The following is a 27,294-nucleotide window of genomic DNA, read 5'->3' as shown; positions in this document are numbered from 1 at the left end:
GTTTGACTAAAATCACTGGAGTCGGGGTTAGGCAGCAATTGATGTATTTGTTATGTGATGAATAGAACATCACACAAAATATGAATTGGCTGGAAAAAAATCAAGGATAAATCACAGTTAGGAGCTGACATTGTGTCTGGCTCTGTTCTTTAAAAAAAAAAAAGGAAAGGAAAGAGGAGAACGAGAAGGGAGAAGGGAAAGGAGTAGAAGAAAGGAAGGGAAGGGAAGGGAAGGGAAGGGAAGGGAAGGGAAGGGAAGGGAAGGGAAGGGAAGGGAAGGGAAGGGAAGGGAAGGGAAGGGAAGGGAAGGGAAGGGAAGGGAAGGGAGGGAAGGGAAGGGAAGGGAAGGGAAGGGAAGGGAAGGGAAGGGAAGGGAAGGGAAGGGAAGGGAAGGGAAGGGAAGGGAAGGGAAGGGAAGGGAAGGGAAGGGAAGGGAAGGGAAGGGAAGGGAAGGGAAGGAAGGGAAGGGAAGGGAAGGGAAGGGAAGGGAAGGGAAGGAAGGGAAGGGAAGGGAAGGGAAGGGAAGGGAAGGGAAGGGAAGGGAAGGGAAGGAAGGGAAGGGAAGGGAAGGGAAGGGAAGGGAAGGGAAGGGAAGGGAAGGAAAGGAAGGGAAGGGAAGGGAAGGGAAGGGAAGGGAAGGGAATATTTTAAAAATTCTACTACATCCTAAAATGGTTGTTTCTTTTTTTCTTTCTCCATGTATAGATATATGCATATATGTATTCTTGCAGCTCACTTGTCGCTGTTCTTTGGCTGCTCTTCAAGGCAAAGAATAAATATATTTGGCTGTCTAAATTTATTATTATCCTGAGCTCCCAGCTTTAAAGTTCAAGACATAAATATGTTTCTAAAATTTAACATATCCTTATTATAATTAACTTTCAGTATAATTCTTATATTTCTGAGATTCATATAAATGCTGAAGCTCTTTTTTAATGTTAATTTAAATTTTTAGCCTCAGTGAATCCATTTGAAATATTTTATACAGATAACTGACAATAAGGGAGTTCTGCAGATTAAAAAAATTATTTTCCTTTTTTTATGAGTACAGATTTTAAAGCCAGAAGGGGCCATTATAATCTTCTAAATTTTCTGCGGTTGTGAAGCCCATAGTGATTTGCACAGCTTCTTTTTTGAATAATAGAATCTTTTAAATCATTTTTAATTAAAAAAATCTCCAGAGATAAAGAACACACCATACTTTCTATTTCTTAACTTACGAATTTTGGTGCAGTTTTCATTCCTCACTCAGGATTTTAAATGTGGTAATTGTGCTTCACATTTTTCTGTGTACTTCATATGGTACAAAGGACTGCTTCCTTCCTCTGCCTTATATTGTCAGAAATCCCTAAGAAGATACTGTCTACCTAACACAAAAGCTAAAGTTTCATTTTTTTCCATTCCAAAGTGAAGGTTTCAAATTAATAAAATATTTACACATTTTTATTGAACCACAGCCTTTGTGTTTGCTTGAATTCAACTTCGCTGCTGATTCTGTTAGAATTTATCTATGAGTCTTTCTTTGTTTATCTTTTGACTTTTCCAAGTCAAAAGGAATATGACCTTAAAAGCACTAATTTTAGTGTGCCGAAAATAACTTCAGAATTTTATAAATAATATCAAGAAGAGTTCTTCTCGGGTGTTAACTGGCAAATGCATAATTGCAGTATCTCTAAATATTATGTATTTCCATCTTATCTGACTTTCTAAAATATATTAGGAGAAAATACCTAGGCAAAAATATGCAAAGTTCTCATACACAAGCAAAGTTTTCAGGACCAGAAAATCAGTGAAAAAAAAATCTCCACTTCAGTGACAAAATCTCAGCATATTTCCTTCTTTTTACAGATGTTACCTACATTTATTATCTGTAATGATGGCCCATTTCCACTTCCATACATCCTTTAATAAAACAGTTGACCTTTATTTAAAAAAAAAAAAAAAAGTAGATATAGATAAGATAGCTGTAAGTTTAAGCTTTGTTTCCAGTCCAGAGCAAGTTGCTCATGTTGACATAATAAAATTTCAAGGAGAAAAGGTGGCCTGTAATGCAAATGTCCTTATAGTATAAATCTGATCCCAGATTACATTCAGCTTTTGAAAGTCTCTTTTTCTAGCTTCCGATGCCATAATACAGGAGTAATCTGATAAACACATAGGATTCTTTTTACTTTAAAAATAGAGTCTGAATTTTTAGTTCAGTCACACAGAAATTAAAGTTTAGTCTTTATGCAGCTTTATACTCAAAAATGAGCTAAAATATCCTAAAGCAGCTTTGGAATTGTAAGTACTATTCCTTCAAGCACAATCTAATTTTCAATAGCTCTTATTCTTAGAATATTCCACTATGATATTATCATTCCATGATGAAAGAATGACCTATTATCATGTTCTAATGCCCCAGAAATATGAATAGAACATCTGATTTGTCATTTGATCACCACCATGTCAATGGCCCAGTGTTAGGTTCAGTGTTGCTGATGGGACTGTCCCTTAAATTATAAGGCACAGCTTTCCCCTGCTGGCTGTGGACTGATCAGATGTGTTCAGTGCTGTTCATTTTCCTTGGTTAAGTATAAATCTCAACAAACAATAGCCCATGCACTGGCAAGCTGCCTCTCTAACCCTTCTGATGGCATCTCTTTAACATGTCAGCTTCATTGCACTTCCTTGACTACGAGGATAAACAGGCAAGTGGAGCTGCCACTGTCTTGACTTCAGAAATCAACAAAGGCACTGTTTTTGGGAGGTGTTTGGTGTAGGGTTTTGGTTTTGGCTGGTGGGAGTTTTTTGGGGGTGGGAAGGGTTGCTTGGGGTTTTTTTTTTTTGGGTTTTTTGTTTTTTTTTTTTTTTGAAGGAGGTGTGTTTTGAGTGGTTTGGGTGTTTTTTTATAGAAAATGCATTTTATAGTTTTCTTAAATTTGTGACTGGGAATTGATAAAAAAAAAAAAAGAAAAAAAAGCCTGAACTATCAAATGGTCTTTTTCCTTCCTGTAGCTGAAAAATCAGACTTTTTATACATAAAGTTTGATTGTTGATGACAAATCAGTCATTATAGTAATACTTCAGACACAATTGAAACAATAAAGGGGAAAACAAATAGAAAAGTACGAAGTATTTCTATAAGCAAACAATTTATATTTTGTTTTATTTTTTCTTGAAGATAGGTACTTTGAGGATTAATCTGACAGCAGCTAGAGTTAAGATGCCATATAAACATAAACATGAAATATTTTCTTAAGGTTTTAAAAGGAATTTAATCTAATTGTTCTTGAAATTTATTACCTATTGGATTTGCATTCTGACTCCAAATGAACAGCTTATTTTTAATTCATTGGATTCATCTATGCTTTTGTATTTTTAATGTGAAGGGTAGAACAGAAAAGATTCAGTACAAGCAGATGCCAGTTTTAATATAATGTTCTCCTACTTTGGGGACTTCACTAGCTGTGTGGGTTACCCAGTAAGGCCACTCAGACTTTATAATTGACAGTAAATAATGCTCTTGCAGTCATCTGCTTCCATTTGCTAAAGGAAGGCAGGCCATAATAAAACCAAGTCAAATTGAAGTACTAGAAAACAAATTAAATACCTTATATATATAAAATTACTGTTCAGGAGCAAAACTGAAACCCCCTAAAAGAAAGCTGATTTTTGAAGTTCATATATTTCTTAGCATAGAGATTTAACATTATTTATAGCATGCCAACCAAAAGCTCAAGAAAGATGAAAACTGCATGAAAAAGTGGTGAAAAACATCAAATATAGAGACAGTGGAGTCTGGTCAGCAGCAGTAACAGGCATCCACTTCTCTGAACAACCTTTTCCCATGCCTCAGCACTCTCACAGTAAAGAATTTCTTCCTAACATCTATTCTAAATATCTCTTCTTTCAGTTTTAAATCATTCCACCTTATCCTATTAGCATCTGCCCATGTAAATGGTCACTCTCCTTCTTTTTTATAGTTAGTGGAAGGCTGCAGTGAGGTGTCCCCAGAGACTTCTGTTCTCCACGGTGAAGAACCCCAGCTTTCTCAGTTTCTGTTTATAGGACAGATGCTCCAGCCCTCTGATCCTCTTTGTGACCCTCCTCTGGACCCACTCCAACAGGTCTAACAGAAATAAGGGGCTCAGCTGAAGCAGGTATCATCCATCCTCCTGCAGCAATGCAACACAATGTGCTTTGGCACCAAAGACATGATCTCTGACTCAGCCTGGGCTACCTCGTACAGTAGCAAAATAATCTGGCATTCAGCTAAGTACTATCAGAAGACATGTTAGATATTATCATCACAGGATCATAGAATTGCTCAGGTTGCAAAAAACTACAATATCATTGAGTCCAACTGTAAACTCAGCACTTCCAAGTCTACCACTGAACCATGTCCCAGAGCACCAGGTCTGCCCATCTTTTAAATTCCTCCAGGGATTTAGATTCTACCACTACCCTGGGCAGCCTGTTCCAGTGCTTGAAATATGGAGATCTGCACAACTTTTCTCTGGAATTCAGAAGTTCAAATTCAAATCTGTAAGCCAGACCTGCCAGACTCAAATTTTCACAACTCCTCAGATATCAAGAGGAGAACTATAAAACAGCAAAGTATTTTTGTCACTGGTAGGCAAGTCTTTATGCTTTAATCCCATTTTTTTCTCTTCTAATCTAGTCTGTGCTTCTAGATGTTAAAGGAAGTAGATATGTAGTTACTGGAATACATTCACTTATAAAAAGATAACAAGAGGGTTTTTATCCCTCATGTATAATGATGCTCAGTCTTTTTCTAATTATAGTGAGAGCCTTATACCAAAACCTCTTGGGATACTTCCCTCTTTCCAAAAGGAACACTTTTATTGTGTTGAGTAGATTCAGATGTTTTTCCTTTCTTGCTGTGGCACAGTGTTATTAGCTTCTGTAAATCTACCCTCTGGTGTAAGCTGATAACATAAATGAATACTGGACAAAGTCATTTTTAGGGACATTAGTGATGAAATCTTCTTTCAATTGCCTTTGTTTCAAATGAGTACATCTAACAATTTATAAATAAAAACCCATATAATATATATAAAAATGAACAGTGGTTTTCCATTTGGAATTCTACATCAGAATGAAAATTCCCAATTTTGTAGTTTCCAAGATTTGACTTGGTTAAAATAATACATTTTTTGGCTATAAAATCTCTAATTTATCTGCAATAAAAATGACAAGAAAAAGAAAAATTATAAACTATATTTGCCTATGAATAAAACTCACTGAATCATATCCTATATAGAAGTTTAAAGTCAGTGAAGTCACAAGCATCTTATCAAGGCCCATTTTTACCCTAACAGGAGGCCTTCTTATTGGACCTAACTTGATAGAAGGTATTAAAAAAAGAGTATAATACCAGCAGGATGAAAAGAGTCAGAAAACACTTGCCACAATAGTGCTGAGCCAGAAGCGAGCTAGTAAAAAAATTTAAATTGAGGAACAAAAAACCCAATTAGAATGAATTCAAAAACCACGGTTGAAACACTTCTTTGCTTCTTGCTTCAAGTCCTCTCCTGCTGAGAGTAAAACAACATGCCAGCAAGCAAGGCACGAAGAGCAGCTGGCAGTCCAATAACATACTAGAACTGTCAATGCCATCCACATGGTTCTCCACATGAGGTTTTTAGAGACTCCTGATACAGTAATCTATAATGCATTGGGAAAAAAAGACATCCCTTTTCAAGGCTATTCTCCACCAAGGAGAAATATAGGGTTAATGCAAAAATAAAATTAAAAAAGCAGCACTTCCCTTATATGTCTTTTGACCAGAAACTAAGGAAAGGGCATGGTAAAACCAGAAGCTGTGAAAGAGCTTATCACACAAAATGGTGCAAAAATGCTGATCTATACCTGGAAAAATTGTTTAGATGATACCCACTTAAAAAAAGAAAATCAATTAGAAGCAAAATGTTAAATAAGATTGCCACGAGACATGATTTTTTTGTTTGTTTGTCTTTATTTTATAATTTGCTTTAAAGCTACTATTCTTATAACACTTACATCATAGAATCAGAATCATAGAATATACTGAGTTGGAAGAGACCTATTAGGATCTCTGAGTCCAACTTCTGGCCCTGCACAGCAGCATTCCCAAGAGTGCTGAGATGCCATGTGCCTGAGATCACTGTCCTAACACTTCTTGAACTTAGACAGGTTTGGTGCTTGTATGATTTCCCTGGGGAGCCTGTTCTAGTGCTCAACCATCCTTTAGGTGAAGAATCTTTTCCCGGTATCTAATCTAAACTGTCCTTCACTCAGCTTCATGCCATTTTTTCTATTCCTCTCAATGGTCATAAGGTGGAAGAGATTGATACCTGCCCTGCCGCTTCCCCTTGTGAGGATGTTGAAGACTGCAATGAGGTCTCCACTCTGCTCTTCTCCAGGCTAAACAGAACAAAATTACTTCAGCCATTCCTCATCTGGCTTCCCCTCTAGAACCTTCACCATCTTTGTTGCCCTCCTCTGGACTGTCTTAAATATCTTAATGTCTTTCTTATGTTGCAGTGCCCAGAGCTGCATACAAAATTCAAGGTGAGGCCACCCCAGTGCAGAGCAGAACAGGACAATCCTCTGCCTTGCCCGGCTGGTGATGCTGTGCCTGATGCACCCCACAACAGGCTTGGCCCTCCTGGCTGGCAGGGCACTGCTGACTCAGATTCAATTTGACATCAACCAGGACCCCCAGGTCCCTTTCTACAGTGCTGCTCTCCGGCCTCTCATTCCCCAGTCTGTCCATCCACCCAGGATTGTCCTGTCCCAGGTGCAGAATCCAGCACTTGTCTTTGTTAAACTTCATACTGTTGGTGATTGCCCATTTCTGCAGGGTCTCTCTGCCCCTGGAAGAGTCAACAGATTCTCCCAATTTAGCTTAATTGGCAAACTTGCATAGTGTTCCCTCGAGTACTGCATCTAAGCTTTTAATGAAGATGTTGAAAGAAGCACAGGACTGAGGACGGAGCCCTCTGGAACCCCACTAGTGACAGGTCACCAGTCTGATGTCACCCCATTCACTGTAACCCTTTGTGCCTGACCCGTGAGCCACTGTGTGCTGGACATTTTATCCAGAAGAATCCTGTGAGAGACAGTATGAAAAGCTTTGCTTAAATCCAAAAAGATTTTGATTTAACATCAACTGGCTTCGCTGGATCAACTAGGTGTGTTATCCTGGAGTAGAAAGATATCAGGTTTGATAAGCAGGACAGTCCTCTCATGAAGCCATGTTTTTTGCGACCAGTGACTGAGTTGTCCTCCAGGTGTTTTTCAGTGCCTCCCAGTATTGTAGATTGTGTTGATTTAGTCAGGGGTTTTATTAATGTTAGTTAGGTTTGTTCCTTGTACTCCCCTATTTTTCCCCTCACAGTGGTTTGCTCCAAGTTGTTTACCCCAAAAGTTCCTGCCACTCAGACCTGTCAATCTTCTCACCTCTCCCTGTTTCCTCCTTATTTGGTTCTGTCAGTCAGGGGTTGTCACACCCTGTTGGGGTGTCAATCTTGTAACCACCCCCAGCTTCTTCATGAAAGTTCTGTATCAATCACCCCACCTTAGCCTTTCTATTTGTCCCAGAACGCTGTGCCCACCTCTGTTGTGTTACCATTGGTTGTTATGATTGATGTAATCTCTCTATCATTTGTCCCCATTGGGCGAGCCAGGTTTCCACCCCTGTCCGCCCACTCCCTGCTTAATCTGTTGTCGTTTGTTCTCTGGCATTTTGCTTTGCATTGCTCTGGGAGCAATTTGTTCCAACCATGCATGGGGGAATAAATGTCCCTAGGGCTCACAAACAAAGTGTCCATTTTCTCGTCCCTTCATCTCCTCTCAGTGTGTGAAGCCACCAAAGCTGCGTTACCCATGCCGCAGCACTCAGCATTACCAGGTTGGCAGATGCCATTACCCTGGAGTGCCCGCACTCACGTGGCGGCCAGTGGGCCTCCCACAGGCAGTGCTAGCCAACGCTTCTCAACTGCTTGAGGTCATGGCTGGTAGCTGCCGCATCCCAGATTAACCTTTTCTGTGATTTCAGTGGGTACTGAATTGAGACTGACTGGTCTGTAGTTTCTGGGGTCCTCCTTCCTGCTCTTCTTGAAAATCAGGATAACATTGATCAGCTTCCAGTCAGCTAGGACCTCTCTGGATTCCAAAAACTTTTCAAAAATCATTGAGAGAGGCTTTAAAATGACATCAGTAGCTCCTTGAGGATATGTTTAGAAAGCAATACTTTATTATTAAGGGCGCAACTAAGACTGAGGAATCTTGTGAAGAAATGATGTATTATGATGCTTTAGCAATTTAATTTACACTTTCATTTTGATTGTGAATATATTGGTTGAAAGCTTTTCTATTGTTTTTGTTAGCAGTGTCTAACCATATGGTACACTTAGGTCTAACTTTAAAAATAAAAAAAAATCTACAGAATTACTATGAGAAGCAAACATTTATTAAAAAGGCTTTTGTCCTAACTGTCTTGAATGCAGTGGGTTTGGTTACTTTATATTTGACCAAGCTCTTTGTAGTGAGTACTTTTGCCTTTTATATATATTGACATTCAGGCATTTCTCCTCTAAGGTCTTAGAGGACATTCCTTATGTAAGAAAAAACCTTAGATGTCAACAAGACTTTACCTGCAGTACTTTCATATGTTTTTATTTCTCTTCTTTCTTACAAAATAGAAGTGATTTCCACATTCCTTAGCATACAGCACCAGTAAAAAAAGGTATGTTGGGCAGCCAGGATGACAGCCAATATTTGAGATAAATTTAAACCAGGAAAGGTAGGTCCCTTTCCAGATTGAACAAATAAACCAGGAAAGCTCTTATTGATTGTTTGAAAACAAAAATAATTCACATTAAAGAATTATTAAAGAAAATCTGTATATATTTGAGAGGAAAAAAAAAAGCTTCATATTTTGAAAAACATTTTTGTAGAAAAAATTCTATGAGGCCAAGGAATGTTTTCATATTATTACAGAATTCATTTAGAATGCATATTTTCTGAATGCATGCTCTGTTTAATGTATGTTTTTGGCAACTGCTCTTTCTCTCTCTACATGTCTATTCAAATTCTTCACTTGGTTTATGTTACTTTAGGCTGTGTTTCACCTTCAGCATTGTCAGAGTAGGTGTAAAATAAGCAGAGTTTGATTGCTACTCAGTAAATTACCTTTTCATTTTACATGGACCATAGAATTTCTGCAGGAAGGAATCCACATAACTCAAATCTATCACATACAAAATAGACACCTCTTCCCATTTCCCCTGCACTGATTTTAATGAGATAATTGTGGTAGGTTCACCCTGGCTAGATGGACAATGTCAACTAAAGCTGCTCAATCACCCTGCTCCTCACCTGAATGGGGAGGAGAAAATGTAACAAAAGGTTAATGGATTGTGATAAGGACAGTGAGAGATCAGTCACCAGTTAGTGTCACAGGCAAATCAGACTTGATTTGGTGAAATTAATTTGATTTATTTCTAATCAAATCAGCATAGGACAATGAGAAATAAAACCAGTTCTTCCTGGGATCAACTTCTCTCCTGAATTCTCTGCCTTATCCCCTCCAGCAGCACAGGAGGGAGGAGAAATGGGAATTGTGGCACTCTTTTCTCCTCAGTAGGAGGACTCTTCATGATCTTCCTCTGTCCCAGTGTGGGGTTCCTCAGTGGAGACAGTCCTCCACCAGCCTCTCCAACATGAGTCCCACTTCATGGACTGTAGTTCTTCAGAAACAGCTACAGGCCTTTCCCCAGGATGCAGTCCTTCAGGTACAGGCTACTCCAGTGTGGGTCCCCAGGATCACAAGTCCTACCAGAAAACCTGATCCAGGGTAATTCCATATCGGACATGGGAAAGCTTATGGTGTCCTCTCACAGGAGCCATCCCTGTAGCCTCTCACCTCAAGAAACCTTCCACATAAACTAAGTAAACTTTTGAAAATCTGTTGTCTCCAGTGTCAAGGACTTACAACTGCAGTTAAGCCCCAGAATTATTTTATTTCAGTTTCTTGTTTTACCACCATAAAATATTACACTATTACTAGAACAGGGGCATTCAAACTAAAATAATTTTAGTAGTTTCTGCAATAAATGCTTGATTGGATAAAAATGTTACCTCTCTTTAGCAGGAATGAGTAAAGATGCAAATTTAAGGACACAATGAAATTTCTTATCAGTTTATAGTTAAAAAGAAGCAGTGTATAATAAATAAACAAATCATCATTCTCTGATTTATCACAACTCTAACTCTACAGCATAAAAATACCGTAGAAATATTTTTTCTGTCATTTGTTTGTTTTCCGGTTTGGGTTGTTTTTTTTTTTTTTTTGATGATTAATTGTTTTTTTAAACAGTAGGGAACTATCACCATCTTAAATCTAGCATTCAAAAGAGAATCCAAGATATAAAATAATTTTGCTTCAGTCCACAAATTCATAACTCCAGTTTTTTTGTCTGATGTATCAAATAATGTGATTCTGAACCCTTAGCACCTTAATACCTGCCTGCTACAAGGAAATTAGCAAAATATTTAGTGCAGTTTGCTAGGCTGTCATCAGGTCATAACCAAGTACTGTCCATAACTGTTCTTCTGACCTTTAGCAATTTGGATCAAACTGTCTAGAGTCAATAGCTTCCATTATCTTAGAAGCAATCCTCTGGGATATCTGGTCTACAAGTAAGAAAATCTAATAGATGAAACACCAACAAAATCATACCAGTAAATCACATCTCTACTCTTGGCCAACCCCAAAATTTGGGCTGTATTCCTCTTAGTCACAGCAAACAACACTTTACAGTACACATCCTTTGAGTAGCTCAGTTGGTTGGAGCATGATGCGATGCTAATTCCACTAAGGTTTTGGAGTCCATTCCCATATGGGCCATTTGCTTAAGAGCTGGACTTAATGATGCTTGTGGGTCCCTTTCAATTCAGAATATTCTGTGAATCTAAAGTTAAATATTTGTATCTCTTGCTACTGCCTAGTAGTGGGGTTTTTTCTGGCTGAAATTGCCTTTCTTGCTGTTCTATACCTTAGTCAATAGGTGGCAATACCTACTCCAGTACATTTCTTTCATGGGCATTTGTGATGCTATATATTCTCCATCTTTATATCAGCCTTCAGTAAAATATTTCCATTCCACAAAAACCCTGACCAAAAAAAATAACCCAATCCACTCATCACAAGCACCGGTTTAAAAATAAAAGTCTGCGTGACATTAACCTCTACTTTCAGAGCCTTCTTTTAGCATCATTTACCACCAGGAAATAATTGGTGTCTGGACATGTTCTTAGTCTTCTTCCCCAAACTCTAATTAGATTTTACCCCAATTACTTGAAATTAAGATATGTTTAGTAGCAATGCTTCAGAGACTGCTATATTTTCTATGATACAAAGGTAATTTTGAAACACTAGCCCCCATTTATTATGTGGAAATAGTCAGACATGACTGTGTTTCATTATAAGTAGTTTTCATAGGTACTATCCGCTGAAGTAATTAATTTTCTGAAGGTAGAGAATCCTTGTAAAGCTTCCTTGCCAATATGGCAAGGAAATTTTAAAGAGGTGTGTCTTGAATGGCACGTGAGGTTCTTGCTCCTTTTTCACTCTAATGGTGATTTACATAAATATATCCACATAATTTTAGTGCTAATTTAACCCTAATAGGTCACTTTTAAGAGATCATTCAACAAGACTTATATATTTTTTCCCTATAGAGCTTTACATAGCATCAAATATTTACCTAGCCCCTTTTCTAAAAGTAACAAAAAGAGGATGGTATGAAGAAGACTGTTTTTTCTTTTTCCTTTCATGTGGTAATGAAAAGCTGCTCTTGTGGCTCCAGTGAGTCACATTGAAGTGAGTTTCTAAACAACAAACTACAAACTATACTGCTTCTTTTTTTTTTTTTTTTTTTTTTTTTTTTTTTTTTTTTAATTAAATACAATGCAGTGAAGTAATAAAAAAAAACAGAACTTATTTTTTCCTGGTATGTGCCAGATCACTCTGGAGAGTGACCAGTACAACAGGGAAGATCATGAAAATTTAGTGGTTTCAGATAAGTTTCTTCACTCCAAGACCCATGAAGACAGGCATGGAGTTATTACACTTGTGCTTAGCTGTACAGATTTCTGTCAGGGCCAGTTTAAGCAATTACTAAACCTTGGTTGTTTGCCTCAGTCTGTGTTGCTCTTCCACTTGTGTTACAGAGCTAGGCGTAGGGTGGCAGAGTGAGCTGATCTGGATTAAAAGTCCTGATTTTGGAAGGTGATAAAATCATAATCAATCTCCTGATTCCAGTACCAGCTGTAAGACTTCTTGGTGAAATTCTTGTGTGAAAACTTGTAGTGGTAAATAATAATAATAATGCATTTCAACATTTGTTATAAAAGTAAGCAGACAAGCAAAAATCATTGGAAAATTGCTTCAGAGCAATTTTTCACAAAGTGTTAGCTCTGCATTACATTGTCATTGCATTTCTCTATTGAAACAGAATAACAAAGGAAAACTGTAGGAAGGGGATTCTGTTGGAAAGGAACATCATCCCAAAGTCAAATCTTGTCTGATTCAGTTCTTCGTGCTGCTTTGCACTACTGGGGCAAGGATGGCCAGAACAGCAGAAGCCTGCAAGCAACACCATAAATGGTATATAAAATCAAGACCTTGGGAATGGGGAAGATGAAAATTAAATGTGTAAATGTAGGCATAAAATAGTAAATAGGGATAAGAAATCACTGCTAAATGACAACTACTATAATAATGGAATGATTTTGCAAAACAGTGTCTGATATTGATTTTCTCATTGCTACACATAGGAAATAATTCACTTTGCTCATGAAACACAAGTTCTCAGTATATGTCTGTGTCCAGTTTGAGGCATTCATTACATTTCAATAAGAATATATACATTACATCTGGGAGAAAGCAGAGGAGATACAATCATAATCAGTTTTGGAAAAGATCTCATGAGAAAGAGAAGGCAGAACAGTCTTCAAATAAATTTGCTATAAATTAGAGAAAGTAGAAGTGTTGTTGTACCAGCAATCACCAATGAGATCACATAAGCTTAGACATAAAAGCAATAGAAATTAGGTGATATGGAAAAAGGTATTTTAACTTTAGAAAAGAAAAAAGTTGCAATAAATTACACTGAGAAAGCCTTCCCATTGAAATTTTAGGTATATCTTTACAGCTTCGTGTTGCATCCTGGGTTCCGTTCAGATTAGGGGTTTTATAATGTTAATTAGCCAGTTCTGTGTACCCCCATGTTTCCCCCCATGATGGTTTGCACCAGGCTTCCTGCCATTGGAACTTCCCCACATCACTCCTGTAACCACCCCCTGTTCGTTCCTGAAACTTCCTTGTCAGTCACCCCATCCCCACGTCCCTGTTCATCCCAGAGCCCTGTATCCACCCCTGTCCCATTCCCACTGGTTGCCATGGTCCAAGTCACCACCACATTGCCTGTCCCCACTGGGCGGGAGGGCTTCCACCCCCGTCAGCCTGCCCCCTATAAAATCCCATGCGCCCTCGGTCCTGTCACCATTTTGTCCATGCAGCACTAGGGAGTGGCCACTGTTCTCCATCACAGGTCCACGCAACAATAAAAGCTCTCCAGCCAGCCGCGAGTACAAGGTGCGCCTTCCTTCACCTCTTTGTCTTGTCCCAGCACTGGCCACGGAGCACAGACAGCCGTACCCCGGTGCGCTGAATGCCACAGTGCCCAGGCCACGCAGCAGCCCTGGTCCGCCAAGAAACAGGCTCTGCAGAGCTGCCCAGGACCGGGGAAAACAACGCAACGCCACAGCTTCAGAGCAGGGAAATTAATTAGATGTTCATCTCAGATTTCTTTCAGCACAAAATTTTTAGGTTTCTCTCCACTCTAAGAAATCATACTTTCTAATTCTGCTTCCTCCCAACTACTTTAATAGTTCCAGCTTTCATTTTCAAATGCTCCAGGACAGAACATAATGTGGCAGGTGAGAACACAGACTGCTACTGAGGTATTGTAATAAGTGCTATTATTTAAAACAAAAATACCAACAAAAAAACCCATCACTACCACCAAAAAAACCCAAACCAGGTATATCTTATTTCCTACTTACTTCCCTTTATACTAAAAGATCAAGCTACTGCAAAACTCCAATGGTCTTGGATGTGATGTACCACTAATCATAAAAAATAAGTAAGTTTAGAACTGTGCTTCCCATAAAAACCATGTGAGGCTGCAGTGACAAAATCAGTTTCTTGAGTGGTGAGACTTATGCAACATTAGGTCAACAGAACAGGCTAGAGGAAAAAACATGGGCATAGAGCAAAGAAGAAAAATCTTTATCATTAAAAAGTCACACACAATTACACTGCAATGTCACAGCTCTTAATGTGTCATCTCAACTCATGGTTACTGATAATAGTAATACTTTGCCTTTGGCAAGTTGTGGCAAACAAAATAATTTTATTTCTGTTAAAAATAAAAGTTTCTTTCAACTTTATTTCAAATCAGCATGTAACATTGATTTTTCTACCTCTATCTCACAATATACCAACAGTTTGAAATGGCAACATATTATAATGGTAGTTTCCATAACTGTGGTGAATGGAACAATACATGAAGTGGCTGAAAGAGGGATAACACAATAGAATCTAGTCCTGTTCATTTCAGACCAGAGACACATGGTTTTCTTTTTACAAATAAAAAGGAGATCAAAAGTGGGAAACAGCTGAACCAGCTCTCATCTGTTCCTACAGTTAGCCTTACAGTGGAGAAAGGGAAAAAAAATACAGTCAAAATACCTGCAGATATGAGTCTAACTGTTTAATAATATTTCCACATAAAAGCACATAGACAACAAAAAATAAGTTTACCAGGTTCTGATGTATAAGGAACATGTGTCCAAAGAGCTTCAAAAGAAAGAAAGGAATCCTACCAAAATGATTGTGCATATGCATGCATACCTGTATATATAAAGTTAAAATGTTGCTATGGAGCTCTGGATTGAAGAGCAATTGTGACATGTCTCAAAAGGAGCAGTTTTGCCTAGTAAGTTAACATGTGTTACCCTCAGGAGCCTTAATAGAGTCTAGAAATGCATACTATGCCTCCATGACACATCAGGAAGTAGCCTCACCAAAATCTTTAAAAGTACCTTCTTACCCCAACTTTTCTATGATTCTAAGGTGTTAAATGCAGTGGGAAACTTTCATCTGTGAATTTGGCCCTAAATGCTTCTGAGTGACTGCTGCTTTTGCAAAACTATAAAACTTGTCAGAAATTTTCATTCTGTGCAAGTATCCTGCATATCAAACTGTTATTTTAAAAGCTGATGAGTTCTGTTCTGATAGAGCTTTCTTTAGATATTGCACACACCACCAAGGAAGTATTTTGTCATCTAAGCTACTTTTTTTTAGGTGCAAGTGCTGTTCAAAAGCTTCTCATCCAAGCAATTTAGATCACACAGTATCAAAATATGAGTCTCAAACAAATAATATGTTCAAAACATAAACTCAAATGAATTTATTTTTTCATATCTGGATAACTCCAGTGTCATGAGAAGACATGCTGGCAAAGTACTGTGGACATGCATTGCAGGCCGTGTGCAGGAGTCCAGTAGCTCAAACATGTGTCAGTTCAGGGTTTTTTTAGTATAACTGTGTATATATCTATGTGTATTTTTTCCGATAACACTGGTAAATTTTAATTTGATCTTGAAATTAAATCATAAACAAATTAGACATAGGTGGTTGTGTTATTTACCTAGTCAGGAAACCTTACAAAGGAGTATCCTGAAGTTTCTTTTTTATTTATTGTTCTAGAAAGACAGGTATTTATATAATTTCTGAAAAGTCTTAATATTGTGATGCATTATAAAGTCAGCAAAGATTATGATGATGATGATAATTATGGTTGCATTACATTTCATCATCGATCTCTATATTCTTTTTTGTTGAAAGCCTTACACATAATGCCATTCTGTAATCAAATTTTTAGTATAATAACAAAGACAACCTACTGTCCAAGGCTATGTGCTAATTATTAGGTATATTAATCTATGACACAGCTGTACAACTGTATTATAATAAAGCAAGTACACGGAAAAACTACCAAGACAGTAGCAAGGAGGTAAAAATGCACACCAGCATGATAAATTTTACATGAAGGCACAATGGACATAAAGAAATTAGGGAACAATCCAAATAATCAGCAAATCTGTCATTCCTAAGTAGTTTAAATTAATCCATCCAATTTACACAATCCACTAGTCTCACTTTATCTCGTAGCAATTATCACAATCTTACAAATGCTCTTGCATGCTAGGGAAATAACAATCTTCTGTCTTGCCTTGTGTCTTGATAAACAAGCAAATTATATCGATTGTCATCTTAATGGAAAATACCAACGCAAAGTCCTTAAGGTCTTTTATCTTGTGGAAAAGAGGTGTGAAATGCTCTATAAAGTCCTTTTGGTTTTGTTTTTCAGTTGAGAAAGAATATTTTTCAATAACCTTAAAAATCTCTCATAATGTGCTTTTCACTTCTGTAATTCAATCTTCTTTCAAACATTAAGCAAATACATAGTCTTATGTTAGCCATTATTTAGCTAGGAGATTGAAACAAATTAACAGCCTTTTCATGGTAGCAGCAAATTTATTTCTAGTCATAATTATAGAACATATTTTATTTCTTTTGCAAAATCTAGACAACTATAATGATTCACGAGTTTGTTGTGACAATAAGTGTCTTAATATTTGATAAGAAATTGTTTTTTAATTCTTTGTCAGACAGTGAGGTGTCTTCAATATCTTCGCAAGGAGAAGCACAGGGACATGTACTGATCTCTTCTCTCTTGTGACCAGTGACAGGACATGAGGAAACAGCATGAAGCTGAGTCAGAGGAGATTTAAGTTGGATATCAGGAAAAGATTTCTCACCCAGAGGATGGTCGGGTATTGGAGGAGGCTCTTCAGGGAAGTGGTCACGGCATCAGCCTGACAGAGTTCAAGACGCATTTGGACAATGCTCTCAGACACATGGGGTCTCAGACTCTTGGGGTGTCCTGCACAGCACCAAGAGTTGGACTCAATGATCCTGATGGGTCACTTCCAACTCAGTATATTCTATTATTCTAAGTGATTCTGTTTCATGAGGTTTTCCTATGATTTTTCACATTTCATAAGTTATGAGACTCAGAACTTTAGAATATCTCTTCGGAAAGGCAATCCTGAATAAGCAATTGATGCAAAAATTGTTAATATAATGAGATAATGGGTAGGAAGCTTGTGGTGGTGCATTTTACCACCACCAGCAACCACCTTCTCAGGCCACACTGTGATCTGAGAGATGCTTGTTAGGCCTCAGCCTTGATGAGCAGCACCTGGGCTAAGCTTCTCTTGATCTTAGCAGAAACACTGTCTTCTCCCCGATACTAGCGCTGTCTAGCAAGCTCCTGTTTTTTAATGAACAGCCTTGGAAAGTTATTTTTCTTGCCTGAATAACAAACCCAGTGGAATAATATTTTTGTTATCAAACCTTCAGAGAAAGTTAGTGACTTGGATTGTGGCAAGGATTGACAATTACTATGACTAAAGCACACTCTCTAGCGACCCTGTAAACAGTGGTCCAAAGTGAAACCCTTGGAGCTCTCCCGGACCACAGCAGGCTGCAAACAGCATTCTCCCTCTGAGTGAGGCCTCTCAGATCCAGCAAACTCTCAAGTTGGCTGTACTCAGAGAATCACCAAATGACCGTGATGGATCTTGGGCTGATACTCCCAACTCCTTAAGTCTCCACCCTTCACCCACTGAGAAGCCACAAAGGCGTCTGAAGTGAGAACTTCATTGAATTCAAGGGGAACTTTCACATGTGTATGTGTCTTGTACAGACTCCTTCTGTCCGTGAGCACGCAAGTGTGAATATGTTATAGCAAATGTGCCACGAGTGTTGTTCTCCTAGATCCTTAAGTGCTTCATACTTGTAGTAAGTCAGACCTGTAAATGAGTTAGTACTGTGATAAAATAAATTCTATATGAATCTTTTGCTAAACTGTTTAGCTTCAGTTATCACTTAAGTATTGTTACGTTTAAGTGCTGTTAAGTGCTGTTGCACCTTTAGGCATAAACTTTTAGTCAAGTACAAGCTCAGTTTAGCACAATACTCTGCTCTGCACCTTGTGACTCAACAGTGGGGGGTCCTCTGTATTCCTTTTTATCGTTATCCTTTCCTATAATTTTCTCTTCCTTCCTCACCCTCCCAGCCTCTACATAGGCAGTTTGGGGTTTATTTCAGTTTGGATTAATTGATTTTGGATTTTTTTTTTTGCTTTTCCTTGGTGTGCTTTAATCATCTAGTAAATAATAGAATGAATCTTGCCAGTAAACTTCATCATGCTTTCAATTTTATATTAAACTTGCTTTTGCTGATACCTTTGCCAGGGATTCTTGAAGCAATCTTAAAACACACACTGGTGAAAAGTCTAAGGATATGAAAAAAAGGTGCAAGGGTCTTTCACAGTAGAACTGTCAGATCAGTAGTACTCAGACCCTTTTCACTTTCTTCTCCTTGCTGTACATTTTACTATTTTTCAGAACTCATACGCTGAAAAAATAATAAGAAAAACATTTCAGTCAGCTTTTACACAGATTAGACTAGAAAGCCTTACTTTTGAAATTTTTTTAATGAAAACACAAACAAAAGAGAAAACCAATGACCTAATGTCATAAAATAAACTATATTTTTTTCCCAAAACATTGTTTCCTATTTACCAGATCCAGATTAATTTTTGCTGATTTTAGGCTCATCTGGGCTTGAAATCCCTAGCAATATAATATTTAAAAAATCGGCTTAAAAGATGACAAGATTCTGTGCTATTAATTTTCACTTGTGGCTAAGCAGAAGAGAACAGTGAGCTGTCAGGTAAAATTAAATACAAACAAATTACTTAAAATTTCATTTTTCCACTTGGTAAAACCAAAGGAGCATAACAAACACATATTTCTTGTTTAGGAGGTTACGGTGCACCACCCTCACCACTTCTGCACAATGAAAAAAAAAAGGCAACAGATTGCTATCAGACCTGCTTAGTGTCTCAGTTGATTTCAGTCTTGCTGTCATAGTTTCATGGTCAATTTAATGTGGCATAAAGTGGCAATGAGGCCAAATAAACCTTTCCCACTGATCCCTTCTTCCTTCTTATTTGCTCTGGCTTCTTTTGATGAGGTGTAAGAATTAATGAGGCCATTGAACACATGGGAGTAGGAAAGGTTTGTATGGATTCTTGCGCTTCCATGCGACAGGGAGCAAGCAGTCCACAATGGGCTTGCAGTCTGGGATCAGAGATCAGCTGACAGCTGAAAATGACAGAAACTCTGCTCATAGATGCCAGGGCTCACCCCCAGATTGGGGTGACCCTGAAAGATGTAAAAGTCTCTCCTCCAACCCGTGCCTTCAAAGAAAGACTCAGTAGTCTTCAGTCGTCCGGTCTCAAGGTAGTTTATTGTATGTTATCTAAAAGATTTTCTTCCTGAACTGCTGTGGTCCATTCAGCAGGTCAGACAAAGGCACACACACACACACACACACACACTGACACTATCTCTCACAGGGGGCTGGTGCCATCTTTTATATCATACATTACATGTTAAATGTTTATGGTTTTTCCCCAATGCCTATTGACTATATTGAATGGTGACTTTCTACTCTAAACCAATCTGTGAGTACCAACATCACCATGAACATGGAGGTTATCAAGGAGAAAGAAGGAGGACAGGGCACACCCAAATCCCTCCATCTTAGAACCTCTGACCCCCATGTACAAAACTTAGACCCCTCTGTACAAGGCCTAAAACCCCCCTGTACAGCATTCAAAGATTCTTCCTTTCACTTTGTGACTACTTCTACTATAATATCTAAACTTTTGTGATTTCTTGTTGTTCCTGCAAGGTTGGTAAATTGTTCCATGGATCAGATTCAAAGCCACAGGGGTTTCTGGCTGCATGCCAGGGTCTCAAATGCTTCTGACCTGGGCCCGGAACATCCAAGAATGTCCGAGGGACATTCTGGGTTCCGACACATAGATACTTCTGTATAGACTTGTACTGTACTAGAAACTGCAGAGGTGTGTCTTGTGGTCATGCTAGTAGTCCTCCGATAGAGGCAATTGGTACAGGTCACTGGCATCAGACTACCTCACAGACAGCTGATTTACTAAAATATGAATATCGATCTAATATTGATATCCAACTGAGACGGACAAAAACTCTCTAACAGTTTAAAGTTAGAAAGTGTATGTTTATTGCAATGGCCGGGCAGTACGTGGGATAATTCCCTAATGCGCACTGCAAAAATCACAGGTATTACAAAGCTCTTTTGTTTACAGAAGTCTTGAATATACAAAATATGAATGCATATTCACATCCCTATCACTTCCTCTACTCTGCTTCATATGCTAATTGGCAAAAAGGCTATTAAGCATGTGTAGTTTTGCTCCCTGAAATGAGTTGGGAATCCATTTTGGGGAGGGGTCTCCAAAATAAAGAAGTAAAATAAGTCTTCCTCGTTCTGATCTTTCTACCTTTTCAATGCATATGTGACAAATGAATCCTTATAGTTTTCCTGTGTTCAATGGATTCCTCAAGGATGGGAAATCTGCAACTGTTTTTGTGTCCCTGAAATCTGTTTATCACATTCTGTTTTTCATGATAAGCACAACTACCCAAACATAAAGTTGATAAGCAATGAGTTAATAGATCCTGGATATCTTATCTAAGATCCGGCTACTGTTAACTATGAACAAAGCCTATTTATCTACTTCTGCTAACTCAGCAACATCTAATTTAAATATCATCTTAACTTTCCTAAAATTCTTAATTCTTCAAAATTAATGTCTCACAGCTATAATTGTCACATGGAGATAAACAGAGCTTTTTAAAAAAGGTATGATTATTACTTATCAGAAGACAAGAAACAGTATGAAAAGCAAGATTGGAGTGAATGGGCATTGGTAAGTTTTGTTTAATAACAGACAGGGGAGTTTTTGCATCAGCTTCTCATAAAAAATAGTAAGCCTAAAAGCCTTTTACTAATTTGAAAGTTGTTCAGTTTATGAGAACTATTTACAATTGGGTTGCTGAAGACTTCTTCAGAAGGTTTTCTCCACTTCTCTGTTCCCATAATCCACTAGTCATTGGCTGCCAGCACAAGTGTCCAGCTAATAGCCAGGAAAATAAATGCTGCAAGAATAATAAAACTGTAAATAACAAAAAAAAAAGGGAAGATTTAAATAGCTATTTAATAAAATAAGGAACACACAAAACTAGTCCTTTCATCAGATTTGTGTATGGAAATAGCATTAAATTAAGTGTGTGGTATAAACAAACATACTACTCCTATGAAGTATTTTCTATCTTTTGAAAAAAAAATCCTCCTAAAGAAAGTGTACATTTTGTTAAGATACTGAAAGATACAAAAAAGACCATGTTAGAAAGCAACTGTTGGAGAGCAACTGGTGCTCTCCAAAAGGAAAACAAGCAAACAAAAACCCTTTTGTTGTTCAAGTATTCAGTAAAATTGTGTTGAGACTACCCGAGGCTCTGAAATGGAAAACCTTAACTACTGCAAAGAGGCTTTTCATGAGTCTCCATTACTTTCTGGAAGATAGAAAAGATAGTTTTGACAGAGGGACATGCACATGACAGCAGGGGTTTTTTGAAAGGTAGATAGTCCTATAGAGGTTGCAAGATTAACGCAAATAGTGACTTTAATCTAGATAGTAAGCTACATACGACATCTAATGATGTTTTGGGATTTTTTTCTGAATTTTCAAAAACACGTTCATGAAGGTACTTTTTGCATGCTGTGTTTGAAATGGCCTAGACTTACTTTTGAGAATAAGAAAATGAGGAACAGGATGGTCTTTGAACTACACCAGTCCAATGCATGAGCCTAAGCAAGATCTTTCTAATCATGCTTCCAGACTGTCACTGGGAGAAAACTTAGGAAAAATTTGTCTGTATGAGCAAGGCAAAATGGAACAGAAGTACAAAGAGGTTGCTGAAATTGGCTGTATGTGTTCCTGAGAGACTGCTCCTTTGGAGAAGAGCAATACTGCGCAACAGAGACCTGCCTTAATGATCACACAGAATGAATTCACAGTGTGCCAATTTGTTCACAGCACCCTGTGTAGAGCAGTAAAATTCTCCCTTCTCTGTGAAATACATGCATCAACCTCCTGCACAAGCAAATATGCTGTTCCTTGGCAATACTGGGAAACACTTGGTCTTAACACCTGATGTCAACATCCCTTAAAGGAAACTTTCAGGTCCATCTCCACAGTTCCACTGTTCTGTTCAAGCCCATTCTGCATCACAGAGAGAGAACAGAAATTTTAAAAAAAGTGTCTGGAGTATACAGTGGGGAAAATCTTAATTCCAAGAAACTTCTGATGACCTGATAAGAGAAAGATATACGATAATTTTTTCTCACACTTGCCTTTTACTAAATTTAGTAAATTACATCCATAGGGAAGAATCTTGGGGAAAATACTGTGCCTCCAGCTTGTGTTTTTATCTTATCTAAAGTTAATAAGAAAAACAATGAATAGGAAGTGGAGAGTATGAAATTAGATTTAGAACTAAGTCAGGGTATTTCGTATCAGTTTTCCCTGAGCAGAAAGGTATTTCTAGCAGAGGTGCTTTCATAGAAACGTCATCAGATCATCTATCAAAAAGCAACCTGTCTCTGTAGAACAACTCCTTGAGACATTTTAGAGTAGGAAAAATGGAACTAAAATAGGCCATCAGTAAAAGGGTTGCATAAAGAAAATTGTTTCCCCTTGAATGAACAGAAAGGTTTAGAAATTCAATGCTGCTGTCTTTTTCTTTGATGTAATATTTGCATTGCCATAAATGACCTGATTTATTAGTGTGCTGTGATTTTATATCACCAAAGAAGAACTGTCAATTGAATATGCATGTTTTTCCAAAGGTGGTGCTCATCATGAAGATACTAAAGTCTGTTGCCCCTGAACTCTACAATATCAGTAAAATTCTTCTGAGTGACGCTTCTTTGCTGCACTGGAGTGACAATTTACCAGCATCAGGAGCAGCCTGAGGGAGGGTACACAAGAGCATGACATATACCTCAGAACAAGAAGAACCTGTACTTGCACTCTGGCTGTCTGTGGGTGGAAGGGAGGCAAATCTCCACCAGCTAAAAGTCATTAGAGCAGTTTATATTCAAATGTGTGTCATAACACATGCTTAACAACAAATTAATACTTATAGGCTAAATACATTGAAAGCTGCAGATATTTCAAAGAGAATTCTTGTAGCATAGTAAATAATCTTTATTGTTTTGGGCTTTTTTTCAACTGAAGTAAATTTTTTTATCTTCTGAGTAAGTATTTTTTCAACAGGTTTCAAAGACAAGCACTTCTTCCATTGTCACCTTGAGAAAGTTATTCACTCATGCTTTCTATAGCTAATATTTATAAACAAGTCAGAAAAATTAAAGAAGTACTGTTCTTAGTAGTTGAATGGAAGTAAATAAAACTATTTTGAAATACGCTTCTTTGATTTGCACAGCAGTTAAACTGCTCTAGAAAAAAGTGAAGATTGCTAGCCAGGCTGTAACTCTGAGAAACTTGAGACAGTGCATCTGTGCTTGATTACACACACTTCAGGACACAAAGATATAAATGCATGCAAAAGTGCCATTAAGTACTCATGTTTCTACCTAACAGAAAAGAAATATTTCAGTAAAGGAATTGATGGCCCACAGAGATAACTCACAAAGCAGATACAGTTCTTAAAATATTTTTTCTGATCTTTAACAGAGTTTGCACCTTCCCAGCTTAGAAAAAGAACAGTATACATAAGAACAAATTGAATTATTATACTTAGTCATGCTTATCACATGACAATCCCTAAATATACCAGATTAAAATTAACAGAAAATTGTAATTGTCAGTCATTTTAAGTATCATAAAGAAAAGGTATGCAACTAAATCTCCACATTAGCAGCAGAGATCTAACTGGAGTGTTAATACATCTAGCAATTAATCATCTTGAAATAAATTAACGAGTTGTCAACAAAAATAATTTGTATGAGGTAATGCAGAATACCTTTTCAAGACTGCAAGATTTGTGCAAGTTCTTATTACATTATACATGATAATCAGTTTCTGTGCTGAAATTGTTTGGCAAAGCAAAACTCAAAACTACTAAACATACTTTGCAAGCCTTCTTAGTATTAATAACTGAGGATGAAGGAAGCACAGTTATTTTTCCCTACTCTAGTTTTGTTTTGGTTTGTATAAGAGGAACCAGAAGAAGCACAAATATCTGGAGTTCCACTCATAACTACATCATCACTAATCATAACAAAGAAAAACACATTCTAATTCAAATCAGTAGTTTATCTGGGATATTAAAATAGCAGAAGTTGTCATTAAAGACTAAGCATTAGTGAGTTTTGTTTCTATATATATCTAGAAAGCAAACTGAATAGAAGAAGCATGTGCTAGGAAATACAGTATAATTTCAGAAATTCTCAACATTCTTAACTAGTAAAGAATAAAGCAAAGAAAAAGAGTGGACAATTTAAACCATGTAGATCACCAAAGCCACTTCACACAAATCAAAATCTTGGATTAAAGTTATTTTATAGTAACCTGAAAGGAATTTTTCTCTAAAAATTACTCCAAACATAAGGCAGAGTCTGCATTCACTGAAATGCACAAGTAAAACCAGTTTGAACTGTCATGGATACCACAACATAAAAGTCCAGAAGGGAGGCAGCTGAGAAATACATCAGAAAAGATACAACAGTACAAGGTAAGGAAAGAGATGAAGATAATATTTATCTGTGCCCAGCAAAGACAAATTATTTTGAAAGCACAGAGTGGATAATACTAGAGAACACTTGAAGTTTAGGTGACAAAACAAAAAGTGCTCTGTTTTTGTACCTGTAGAAAGAAAACAAATTGTTAGCAAAAATGTCTTATATAAAATAATAGGTATAGAAGAAATAATTTTACATTCATAACATTTTTAACTTGGGCAAAGACACTCAGATTTCTTTTTTCTTTGTGCAACAAGCACCTTTCAAGCACACTGATGATTAAATTATTTCTTTCACAAAATGACACCAAATTATGTGCAGTCATCCCATATCATCCTAGTTGTGCGTGCAGCTTAATCAATTTCTAAGATTTTCTTGAAAATATTTTACTTTTGTATTGGTTTTGTATGGCAAGGTTTTTCTAGCAGGGATGGCTACAAGGTGGCCCCTCTGAGAAACTGCCAGAAGCTTCTCCCATGCCTGATAGATCCAATGCCAGCTAGTCCAAGACAGATTCGCTACTGACCAAGGCTGAGATCATCAGTGACAGTGCTGGCACCTTGAGGACAACATAGTTAAAAGGGAAAAGAAAGACCCACACACCAGGAATTGCAGAAAAAGAGGAGTGAGAATATGTAAGATACCAAGATCAGTGAAGAATGAAGGGAGGAGGTGCTCCAGGTGCCAGAGCAGAGATTCTCCTGCATCCTGTGGTGAAGGCCATTGTGAGATGTGCAGTCAGAGCTAATCCACCACAGGTTTTTACCTGTATCTGGGGTGAATATTATGAAAACCAGGTTGTCATTGTTTTGTGCAGGTGCAGAGGAATGCTGGACTTCACAGGCATTCTTAAGTGTGTTAAAAGCCTGTGCAATGTATACATACACCAGCAGACTTCATTAAACATGGCTTCTCTAATGAAACAATTAAAAACAATTATTCATTTCTCATACATTTTAACCAAGCAAGAAAATAAAATTATATAAGATACTTAGGAAAAATAACTGAGTTTTTCAAAGATTTGGACAAGCATGATGAGCAAATAATTAGGAGAAAAAAGGTTGTAAATCTATTATTTTGGTAATTCTCATGTCTGTGGTCTCAAAGGGAAGCTTAACTTTCTTTGGCTTCCCCTTTGACATTATTTTTCCAGATTATTTACAGCAGATTATTACTCTCCTCTAACTCCAAATGACCCTGACAAATGAAGTACTAGGATGTAAAGTATACACTAAGCAACACTTCAGTCTCTCATAAACACAGACACAGCGCTCCATGCAGCTTTTTGCTCATGTCATATAAAAGCTGCCCAACCCTATTCTCTCACCTCAAATAGATATAGCACCTCCATATCAGCTAAGGGGTTTCAATAATTGATAGTGACAATTTACAAACTCTTCTAAAGCTTCTGTATATATTTCTCTGATGGAAATCTCTTACATCTGTACTATAAAGCTGGCTATTTAGTATGAGCAATTAAACAGGCCATCAGTCTGCAACTGCCTCTCAGTAGGTGAATTTAGCCTCTAGGTATGTCAGTGTGACAGGAAACATTCATGCAGAATCACTTATTCTTTCTTATGTTACATGCAAAATAGAAAGAATCATACATAATTCTTTCTTCAAATTAGAGCAAAAAGATACTGTAATATTTTTTTGAAAGGATTGTGAGTTATTTCATGGCTGCTGGCAGTTAACTGTAACTTGAAAAGACATTTTTATGAGCACATCTGGTTTTCAGCCAGGAAAGAAAAAATCTCATTGATAGGAAAGGTATAATTCTCATAGAGTAGGCAATTGTAAACAGTTGTTTTAAGGCAAATAATTGTAAAATAGGAAATTAAAACCTTCTGTAGAACTTCTATCATAAATGTGTTTTCATATATCAAAGTGCAAAATGACATAGCCCTTGTCAATAACTAACATTATCCAAAACAACCTTATGTTTCCTAAAGGCATTCCAAAATCTAGGAATTTTAACTTTTTTTTTTTTTTTTTGAAACAGGACATTAAGTAGTTTTTGAGTTTGGAACTTCACTATATGAAGCAAAGCAGGACAATGAAGACTTGACATGAAAGGTTTTATAATCTGACACTGCAGAACTAAGAGAGTTGATGTAGGCTTGCCTTTCCCACTTGGATCATAGGAATTTAAAAACTATTTCACTAAAACATTAACACTTGGTTCTTTGGCTTCTTATGCTATAAGTCTTGTTCATAGCTATAATGAAAAGCTGAATTACACAGTTCTTATATTTGGATGTATTTAGAAACAGGCTTGTCTCATTTATCCAAAGTAAATTTGCAGAAAAATAATGTAAATTAAGATAGCCAAAATGTACATCTGATTTGCCTGCTTGATCAAAATTATTTGGATGGTGGACACAAAGGATTTTTTTGTTTTGTATGGCCTAGATGATGATGAGCATACACAAACCTCTGCATACA

This window comes from Vidua chalybeata, chromosome 1, assembly GCF_026979565.1.
Source record: "Vidua chalybeata isolate OUT-0048 chromosome 1, bVidCha1 merged haplotype, whole genome shotgun sequence".
NCBI classification, from domain to species: domain Eukaryota; kingdom Metazoa; phylum Chordata; class Aves; order Passeriformes; family Viduidae; genus Vidua; species Vidua chalybeata.
The sequence above is the reverse complement of the archived record's forward strand: the minus strand, read 5'-3'. Positions refer to the sequence as shown.